Raw genomic sequence first — 11,848 nt, 5'->3', positions numbered from 1 at the left:
CTCACCTGGTGAAAGCTCCGCTGGTCCACTACATTCAGCTGATTGTAGCGATAAATAAGATGGATGAACGGACGGAGAGCTGGTTCCTTCAGGCAGTGGTCCACACACACTGCCAACATGTAATGATTCTCACACTGTTTAGGAGGAAGTTTGTCCCTGCAGTTATGGAACCAGGTGAAGTGTGACCACACAATGAGATAAGGAACAATAATTATTGAGCAGCCTATTATTATCCAGTAGGTCCGAGGATCTGGGGGGGGGGGGTCCTGTTACTTGACCTTTGAAGCTTTTGTCTCGTCAGACGTGTCCCTTATGTCTTGGAGCAGCTGGAATTTGTTCTGACCTCCCGTCAGTGTAATGTTGGGTTTGTTTCCTCTCCCACCACTCCTCTCCCAAGAAAACACACTTTCAGTCACACTCTTTCCTGTCTTTGTCACACTGTTTAGAGGTTTCTGCCCGTATCCAGGCATAGAAGAGGAGTGACATTTTACTTGCTTACTACATAGTTTTATAACAACTTCTTACTTTTAGTCCTTACATGTAAACGTATTTAAAATTAAGGACAAACTTCAGCCACATGACTAAATCAGGTAGGCACAAAAAGTTATGGGATTTGACTGACAGCACGGTCATATTTTTAAAAAAAACATCCGTCTGTTGGGATGTTAACGGACTGAGGAGATACGGGATTTCTTCTGGGAGCTCAAAACTAAATTCAAAAGCAACGGTGAAGAAAAGCTGTTTGTCATTGGCAAAGAGGATTTGGCACAACTCTCGCACTCAATTCTGCTGCTCATCTCACAAAAAACATGTTTCCTAAAAATTTGGCAGTGAAGGGAAAATTTACCAGACTTTCTGGTGGCTTCCGATTTATTGCCAAGGAGAAATGATCTACTAAACACAAGTTTCTCGAGTTTTTTGTGAATAGGTTTCACACTTAATGACCACCGCACACAAACACATCACCCCATTAATGCCTGATCTGACCCTTCATTAAGCATTAATGAGTATATTTACTTATTCATTTATGTATCATAAGTACATCTGTGACTTTTTAAATTTAGTCATTGAGCAAGTATAGCATCGAAAACCAACAAATACTCTTGAATACATTTCAAACAGTGTAACTGCAGTAAAGCCTGTCAGTACTCTGTCCTCCCCTGATACTTGTGGTCAAACACACATGCACCACCCATATTTCTAATCTGTTGTACGTTTAAAGAAAATGTGGCATTTTAGAACTTTGGGGCCTCATTAGTTCCTTGTGTCATGAATCAAGACTTTCACTCCACAGTCATGGTATTCAATCCAAATTTAATACCACGACTGTGCAGCAGGCGTGAAAGTGACGGCTACATTCTCTCCCCACTGAGAATGAAACTCAGTTGACATACATACATACAAAAAACAAAACAACTTTACTTTGTTGGAAACATCTCTGTTAGTTTCTGTGTCATTTCCGAGAGAACAGTGAGTGTGTGTCACCCGGCACTCTGGGTATGTGGATGCTTTTGTTTAGAAGTCAAACTCTGAATGCTGAACAAACAAACCTCATTTGTCTCCCGAGGGACTGTGTGTGTGTGTGTGTGTGTGTGTGTGTGTGTGTGTGTGTGTGTGTGCGCGCGCTTCGCGCAGGAGGGAGGTTTGCGCTTGTGCAGTTGTGCATGCTTATGGGTCTCCATGCACATGTGATGTGTGAAATTGGAGCCCGCCACAGCGAGCGGGGCAGGTAACCCCACTCCCAAGCTGCAACAGAAGGCTTTTGTGGCCACTTCCAAGCCCCGACTCTTTAACCCCCCCCTGGTATCAAAGAGCTGCTGAACTCTCAGGCCGCTCTGCTAACAATCTGCCCATTTCAATGCAGGGTCGCAGTTTTCCAGGGGGGGGGGTTTAAAAAGGGAGTCTGCTTTAGTAACTGATCATGTTGCCATTTTCACCGCCTCCACTGCAGTGATCCTCGCCTTTCATGTAAATCAGACCTGTGAAGTCCGTGGGTGCGGCTGTGAAGCATGTGCAGATGCAGCGTTGGCATTACACTGATCTCATTGTTTGTGAAGTCAACTTTCACTTGTCCGTAGACTTGCTGATTTATTCAAATTCTCCCCTTTTTCCCCACCATGTCGTCACTCTCCTCCATCCTATGTGCATGTCAATAGTTCAGACTGGTAGTTATCATGACAAAAGCAGCTTCTCCGGCCTCATGCACAGCCTGCATAGATCAGGAGTTACTGTTTGTTCGCTCGTTGCATTGTTCCTCAACAATCCCATCAAAGATGGCCGCTGATTAGAGGGGAAGAAAACACATTTCAAACGAAATGTAACAGAACTGAACAGGGCGGCATATATTTGTTATTGCATTGTGAAACCAAATGACTCACTTCAACCTCAAAGTGCAAATGAATACAAAATAAGAGAATATATATCAACACAGATTATAATTTTGAATACAACAACTGATGATTGAAGGCAGAGCACAGGATATGTCTCCAGGGTCTCATCCCAGATAGACGCTTCTAATTAGCGTCTATCACATATGATGAGAAATACAATCAGAAATAGAATGAGAAATAGCTAATATTAACTTTAAAAGCTTATAGCGTCTAACTGGGAAGCGTCTATCTGGGATGAAACCGTCTCTAGTTGTTGACGGGATAGGAACTGCACTCATTGCTCAGGGAGAACCTGCAAACTCCACTCTAGGAACACAACCACAGGTCATTTCTCTGTGAACCAAGAGAGGACGGAAACAAAACATACTTCTGACTCAAGTATAAGTTAGGATACTTGTGTAAAATAAAACTTTTAGGAAAACAGAAACCTGGATTCAAGTTATTTATGCAAGTAAAGCTAAAAATGAAAATGTATTAACTGTGTAAAAATTTAAAAAAAATATATTAAAAAAGCCATCTTAATGACATTAAGCCAGGAATTATTGTCTTGAAGCCAAAAATATAAAAAAAAACAGCATGAATGGACAGTCTGCCCTGTCCTATATGTTATCTGGTAATGTTTCAGCCATGGATGTTACTTCTAATATTACAAAGAGATCATAGCGTCCCTGAAAATAGAAATATAGTAAATAATCAGTTCTGAAACAGTAAAGAGCAAAAAAAGTACAGGTGATTGTTTGGAAACAAAAAAGTAAATGTTTGATTAATGAATCCTCCAGTAAAGTGCAGATACATACAAACCCTACATGAAAACTTTGATAAAGTATTTGTATTTTGTTACTCCTGTCCTCAGGATTTTGAAGTTTGTTTCATCTCAAAACTGGTCAAAGAGGAATTCTTTGCTCCTTATTGTCTCTCACCGTTATGAAGCAAAGCATATAATCATTTCCTTTGCAGTGAAAAGTGATACACTTCAATCTGTCAACTTCCCTCACACATCCTCGGGGATAAATAAACGTCTTCTCGCTCTTTTCTCGTCTCTGAGTTTTGCCAGAAGTCTCTCTGACCACCACAGTTAAACAAACACGTCGACCGCCCTCTTACTCGCTGTTTGATATTTCAGGTAATTGATACATGAGAGGGTCCATTGAGCAGCTCTGCCTGCCCCCCCATGCAGCCTGCGTGGGCCCTGCAGGAGTGAAGCGAGGCAGACGGGGGGGGGGGGGCCTCTGTTCAGCTGGGGCTCCAGCAGGAACCTGACTTCCCCGGCAGCGGCGCTGCAAAGTGCTGCAGTTGTTGAGGAAACGATCCCCCACCCAAAGGCCTTTCTCAGGGAATACTGGGTTACAGTGTGAGAAAGTTGCACGGGTTGTTTTTGAGCGTGTTGTCTGTGGGGCGTCTCCCGACGCGGACACAGGAACGCCTCTGCTCCGCGCTGGAACAGCATCACAATACCATAAGGAGCAGCGGACCCCCGGCAGCCCACTGCTACGCCGGGGACAGGACGGCAAAATCAGGTGGAGCTTTTAATGCAACTGGACACTGCTGCACATCACTTTGGAGCGAGTTTCACGTTTCCCCATTTAACAATAGTGACACAAAGCACCGCATTCACCCTGGCTTAGCGTCTACACTTTGGGGGAAAAACAGATATTCTCTAATTGCCACTGAACGCAGCCCTGAAGGGAAGCGTGTCACTCAATAAGATAATCATACAGTGGGAACTCAGGATTGCCAGCACCAGCATGCAATCTGGGAAAAAAAAAAACAACTAAACATTTCCATTGTAAAATTGCAGAGTCGGCTTGAGCGCATGCAAACACGAGTTAAAACACCCTGGAAAGTAACAGTATGTGTGTGTGCGTGTGTGTGTGCGTGTGTGTGTGTGTGTGTGGTAAATACAGGAAACATTTCCTCTCAGGCCAGCTGGTACATTACCTACCAGTCGGTGGAGAGCTGCAGGTGTGCCGGGTCAGCGGGCCAAGAGCTCAAACCAATTTATAATGAAGGCAGCAAATGTCTAACATGTGCTGCACCAGGTCTGATTGGAGTGTTTCTTCCTCCCTCTTATTGGAGTGTTCCTTTATCTCCTGACGACATGTTGTCGTGCAAGTTTCCGTCCTCACTCAGGAACATCTCAGTCAGGTGGGATGATTATTCCCAAGAGAACCACAAATCTGTCCTGTTTGGCGTGGAAGCAGAAATATGTTGGAACCAGAGGTAGAGAAAGTAATATGTAGTGATTTAGTATTCTTGTGTTGAATTACTCCAATGCTTTATTTTCCCCCCACTCGACACCACAGAGCTCCATTATTGTCTAAAAGTGAATAAAAACACGTCAGTTGGCCACACCTTTGCACAAGCCCACATTTTAATTTGTCATAATTCATTCTGAGTCAATCTAACAAAACCATGCTGCTGTAAAGAAGCCAACAATTACTATTTAAAAAAAAAAAAACCTGTTTCAGCTGCCTCAGCATGTTTCTCGAAACATGTTCAACTCACAGCAAACTAAAGGAAGAAGTGTAACTCTCCAAACAAGGTTAAACTTTATTGCTGGCTTAAATAGAGAATGGAGAAATTAAAAGCATTTTTCTCATTTGAACGATTAAGTACATGCTTGTTGCTTTTAGCTGACATTTTTTATTAAAAAAGTAAACGTTTAGTAACTTTAGTACATCGGTCCATCTCATTTCTGCCTCCATCACTACCAATTCTATGTCATAGAGACTCAAATATGTGTGTTACAAACTGAAATTTATTTATTTTTTTAACTTTGGATGTTTAATTTTGAGGGATATTTGCAGATAACCAGGAAATATTTTAGTGCAATCCATAAGGGCTTCCACTTAAAGTCAGGTGACATTTGTTATTGCATTACTATATAACAAGGGTGTTGCACGAAGACCAAACATATTCTGACTGGTGTGATCATTTATCATTACAACTTCTCTACCACTTCATCCAGGCTGAGAAGGTTCTAAAATAGATTCATGTCCACAGTGAACCTGCATTTCTCCTGCGATATTGACGTTAATTGTCCTCTCATGTATCCCAAAAGTAAAAGAACTTGTTGTGTCCACAGTCAAGGACGTCTTGAACATTACAGCGGGGTTGACAGTGACCTCCTTGGAGTTCCTCCAGCTCTCCTTCCTTTCTCACAGCTCTAAAACCGGCCAGGAAACCACCAAGAGGCATTTCCTGCATATTTGCCCTCACCTTGAAGCGAGGGTCGCTGGGAACACTGGAAGCTCGCTCCTACAACAACAACAGAGTCCTCTGTGTGCTGTGTTATAACAGGAGCGTGTGTTTCTTCATGTATCATCCTCCGCCTCGATAACTGCCCCAATTGTCTCCCTCTAATGAAGCTTATATGCCGAACGCGTCTTTGATGTGACGTTCACGTCGAGGCTTCCAGGCTCTGCTTCTTCACTTCAAAGTTTTGCTCAATTACATCCTGGTTTAATGCAGTTTGTGGCTGAATGGATTGTAACTCGGTGACAGGTGACAGATCACAGACCAGGGTAAGCCTGGCTGTACACCAATTACTCATCAAAGTTAGGTTTAAGTTGCATTTAGAGAAACAATCCGAAGCCAAGACGTTGACACACAAAAGCTGGTGACAAAAAAAAAAGATGTTATCATGAACTAATAGTTAGCCGTGGGTATTTCTTCCAAAATAGTTGAGTTTTCCTCCGCATGTTTTGATGAACTGATAAGCTCCAAACTCCGCTGTTGCCGTGACATCATGCCCATAATGATGGAAGTGCACTGCAAAATGATTTTTTTTTATTTCAGTTTAGCTGGGATAAATAGAATATCTAAAAGTTTCTATCATTGTTTCACAGACGAATATGGCGTTGATAGCTCGCCGGCAGAAAACCCGCAGTGACTATATTTACAACAATGTAGAGCAAAGCAAAGTTCCTTATATGTACATTTGAATACAAATTAATTTATCATCATACAGTACAAACAAGCGGAGCAATAAAAGTTTTAAATTTACATGAATAAGTTATAACGTGTTCAAATGTACTGAATAGAAATAAAATATACGTACAAAAAGTGTAGAACAACTATAAAGCATGCGTAACTATACAGCAGTGAAAGAATTATACAACAATACAGTCTATAAATGGACAATATAGACAAAAGGACAAGACAGACATACGACAAGTATCCCTAGTCATCGCAGTATTTGCTGGCAGGTTTCATCTAGATCTTTGATGGATAACAAACAATGACTCATTCCTTCGCTCCTTGTTTTAATACTTTAATACTATTCTCAACATAAACGTAAAACTCAGAGGTCAAATGTTTCATCCATAAAACTGAGCTAAACTTTATCTCTGCACGGTTTTTCCTCACTCTGAACTGTGACATATCCGTCACACAGGAATGAATAGAGGCTCCTGGTAACAAAAACACACTGTTATAGTTTTACAGAGGTCAGTGTTTGATGAGAGCCCGTTGCACCTGGGAGCTCAGCGGCGTGCACGTGGATAGTATCACTTGGCTTCACAGACCACAGAAGAAAGGCGACACTAAAGCAGCCGGCCCTCCTTTGCTGTCACACGAGCTCAAAGTGCAGCCAGAGACATCTCTCACCTGGCTGTGATCTTCAGCATGTCCACGGGGGCTTTGTGTGGGTGTAAACCGTCACTCAGCACCCCCCAACACACCACACAGCGCTCAAAGTGACTTTAAATCTGTCTTTTCTCCTCTTTTCCTCCGTCAGAACGTCTCCTTAAAGCACCCCTCCTCTGCAGACTAAGTGCTTTGCTGGATTCCCTCTCCATCCGAGACCTATTAAAACAACATGACTCAATTATAGTCCCCGACTTAAGTAATTGTGTTTTATGGCATAGCCGCGATCATTATGCACGTCTGGCTGCTTACTGACTCTGTGAAGTGAGTCAGTCCTGCAGGTTTCACTTAAGATGTGCATTGATTTGTGCAGCGAGGCACTCAGACGCGCATACATTACTGCCTCGAACATCAACGCGGAGAGTCGAGCCCGAACCCAAACCGGCCCGGTGTCCCTTTGATCTCCCCTGCGATGGCAGAGTGCTGAAATAATGAAATTGTAATAACAGAGCGCCACGGCCGATGCCGGGATACATGTTGACTCAGGCAAAAAGATTAAAAGACGTGCCTTTAAAAGAAAAGATCTTAACAGGCGGGACTGATGAAGGAATGATCATTCCTGATCCAGATAAACACTTTTGCAGAACTCCTGAGGGTTTCACCTGGAGGTTTCTTTGAAGAATCCTTTGACATTTTGGACACATTTTTACAAGACGCTTTGATAATTCACATCTGAGCTAAATGAGAAGCACTGATAGAAGTGAGTGTGATTTTATCTGATTACTGCAGCGAGGGCCTTCATGTGACCTCAGTCTGACTGTTGTAGTCATCGTGAAAGAAGCAAAGCGGGGGTCAGCTGGATGAGTTGTAAGGACATCTGAAAATGGAGTTTTCTCTTTCCTCCAGAAAATGTCCATTGCTGATGATAGTGTTTCACATTTTGTGTATAACAAACTACCTATAAGTGAGAAAACTATGGCTTCTTCATGAATCAAACGTGTTATGTTATTCGCATAAAATTGAATTTATTGCACCGCAGGCTGCAAAAGCTGTGATTGGTCCATTCATTATATAATTTGTGTATGCTCCACAATGATGCATGCACGCATGTTGCATTCATTTATCCTATTTGTGCCAAATAATAATAATACAACATTTTAGCACTGAGAGTGCTGGCTAAATGAAATCTGTGCCATTATTGATTATACGTAGTTGAACACGACGGAGCTGTCACTAATCTTGTCTTCATTCATTTATGCACAAATCATGATTCATCCCTCCAATCTCGAGACCGATGGTCCAACTTGAGACCAAGAGGAGTTGATCTCAGCTGACAGTGAGGAAGGACAGTTTACAGCCTGGACAGCTCAAACACAGAGAGACAATCACAATCGGACATCAGGTACTTTAGGGTCCAGAATCACCTCAAACGCACATTTTTGGACCAGAGACATTTTGGAGGCGAGAGCTGCAAACCGCTTACAGCACTGTGTTCCCTTCATGATCAAGTCATTCAATACTGTTTACGTTTCATCCCTTTGTAATGAATCACGTTTTAGTGCTCAGTAACAATGCAGAGTTACAGGTGTGAGAACCATCAACTACAAGCTGCTGTTTCCTGTCTTCAGGGAAACTAACCAAAGGCGACATGGTGGGGTAGTGGTTTAACTTCTGGGCCTTGGTCTTTGTTCCTGGTGTTTTATAGGTTGTCTGTTTATTTGCGTCTGTTTTCAAAAGGTACTTCAAGTCAAAGATGTATTTACTCTAATTTGTTCAAAGGAGTAAATGTGTGTAAGTGATCATGTGTATGTGTTTGAACTGTGATGGACTGATCGGAGCGTCCAACCACACTCAACTAACAATTAAATATATTTATTATAGAAGGTGGATGATTGATATCAATACTCTCACTGAACGTGCAGCAGCAAAACACAATCTGTGCATTTACGCACACAAAGTATTTTCTTGTGAAATACAGTTTACAGTCGATGCCTGACCCCCTGATGACCTTTGACCTCCACCATGTGACAGAGAGCTATCGCCTTCTGTTTCCTCCCTGTTACAGCTAAATGTCTCACTGCCATCTGAACCCCGACAGAGAGGTGACACACTCTCCAAAACCCTATGGAAGAAAATAAAAGTGACGTTTTTTTTTCTTTTCTTTTTTTTTTTTATTGATGCTGAAGTTACACAAAGTACAAACACTCACATGTGCACGACCTGCGCTGAGATTTAAGGATGATTTGGGTTGTATTTATTCCTGGCACGGAGGTTAACGGGAAGCCCTCAGGGGTGGTTTCATCAGAAAACGTCCTGAGAGTGGAGCTCTTTTAGCATTACCAGATGTTTCAGTGTGTATGTGGGGACACAAACTTCTGGTTCAGGAGTGGTTCACTGAAATTATCATATTTTAAATATACACCGCCATCACGTCAGGGTCGCTGGCCTTTCAGAAACACCTGATACCACTTTGAAATTGGTCCATTGCACAAGAAAGAGGGAGACATGCTAATTGAAAATCAGCGGTCGGAGTGCAGAATTTCACGTCTTTATGGTAACTGGGTGAACTTTGCTTCTTGATAATCAGCCCCATCGGCAGACTAAACATTTGGAAGAAAGAAACCTAAGATATGAACTGTTGGTCCTCCTGGCTGGTCAGGTCCTATTGTCTCCGCTCACATTCAACAAAGTGTGGGCCAACATTTTTTTATCAAGAGGAAGTCAACAGCAGCAAACAGTGATAACATTTCTGCAGACTTTCATGTGATGCAAACAGTCTTTGTGTTAAAACAGAAGTATTTTGTGTGACGAACAATTCGCTCTATTTTCAGTGATGAAAATGTAAAAAAGCAAATGAAAATATATTAGAGTTGTTTATCCTGTTTAATCTTGTTAACAGTTATTTATTCTTCATATCTGGAAAAAAAGGGCAGGAAGACCAGACAAAAATGACCTCCATCCAGAAATAACTAAATCTACTCCCAAGTTCACAATCTAGTACTTTATAGTTTGCTTTTATATCTTTTTTGAGTGTTTTTTTAGTTTGTTTGCTTTGCAGCACTTCTAGTTTGCTTTGTGTGGTTTCCATATTTACCTAGTATACGTACATGAGAGTTGATGTGTTGAAGTGTCCTTGGGCAAAGCGCTGAACTCCTTGGAGGCTGTCATTGTTGGTATTTGAATGATTGTATGCAACCAGATGAATGTTGGATGATGTAAAGGACATTGAAGCTATAAAATGTGTTTTATGAGAAAAGTCGATTCACTATTTATCCTGGATCCTGCGCACGAGGCAATCCTTTGAAACAGATTTGTGTTATTGGTATTATCTGTTGAAAATGCAACTTTTATCATGGCTTCATCTTTTCATTTTGACTTTTTAAAACGTCTTTCCTCCTGAAATGAATGTCCTGAATGATGAATTTCCAGAATTGACATATTTTGAAGAGAACCCTGTTTGTGTACTGACCAGCACTACCAGTCTGACAAATACCTTCATTTTTTAAAAAATAAAGATAAAAACATTTCAAACCCTTTCAGTGTTCCTCTGACCTTCTTTTGTTTGTAAATTGCTCTGCTTCTTGATGGATTGTTGTCTGTGGAGGAGTGTGAAACCACTGGCAAAGCTGATAAATCAAAGCTCCTAAAGGTCAGACATCCTACTGCTTATCGCTTGTGAGGAATATCTCTAATTGAGATGGAAATAGTTGCAACTTTTTCCATTAAATTCTTCCCCAAAAATTAACCTGATGTTTTTTTTGTGTATCTTTGTGAACTTCCCGTTAAATTCCTCAGGAAGGTCAATACATTTTTGTGGGTTTGCAGAAAGTTTAACCTGTAATAAACGCATGTCTGTGAGCTCCAGATGTTTGTTATCAAAAGGTTTCTGTCCTAATAAACAAGCGAAATTTGTAATCCCTCTGCAAGTTTACTCTTCTCCCCACAAAACTTTCCTCTGGTAGCTTGAGACGCCCCACACATAATTCATCCTGTGTAGGCTGTCGGTGATGTATTCTTTTCATGTATAGAGGAAGCGTAATATCCTGTTCCTGTTTGAGCTCTTATACCACACTGAGGCAGACTGGCCCCCGGCCTATCAGGGACCCGAGCGCTCCTGAAACCAAAGCCACAAACCCTCTGAGGCCGTGATATATGAGGTGTGGGTCTGTCTGTGCTTCAGACTCAGCCTGTTACAGCAGTCAGTAAAAAGTGGGTCTAATGGGCTCCTTCTTTTGAGAGCACAGGAGGGTATGGTTCTCATTTCAGTGGCGAATGTGTTGCCTGTGGCTGAGGCTCACTCTTTTATGCAAGCGGCATTTTCATTGTTGCGAAATGCAAAAAAGTCAACTTTCTGTTGTGTGAGTACTAACTATGGAAACTCCTTTATGTTACGAGAGCGACGCTCACCACAGACTGGTGGCTTCTGGCTGCAGCGGTTAATGATGAATGTGTGGCAGTAAGTTATCATGAGGATGGAAATGAACAAATTGTACATGAAAGACATTCAAAACATGGCGGAGCCGCAGCATTCCAAGCACTGCTGGTGGACCTCAGATATGATGTCAAGTGAGGATAAAATTCAAGTTTAGAAGATGTTTTTGGAGAGACGGGAGTGTGTGAGCACTCTGTTGTTAGCAGGGTGGAAGTAATAAATGACCTTCAATGAAAGGTTTTCATGGCCTATCCGAAAATATTAAATATTATTTTGTTAGTGTTTGAAGCACTCAGCATCTTTAATAAATTGGTGTCTGTAGGGCAAGTGTCATAAATGGTAAATTTCCTCTTAGTGTAACAAGTTACAATACATTTTTCAAAAAATCGTATCGGAAAATGAGCGCAAGTAACATAAAGCCATTTTATCGACGCAAGCT

This window comes from Lipophrys pholis, assembly GCF_963383615.2.
Source record: "Lipophrys pholis genome assembly, chromosome: 15".
NCBI classification, from domain to species: domain Eukaryota; kingdom Metazoa; phylum Chordata; class Actinopteri; order Blenniiformes; family Blenniidae; genus Lipophrys; species Lipophrys pholis.
Note: the sequence above shows the minus strand (reverse complement) of the source record.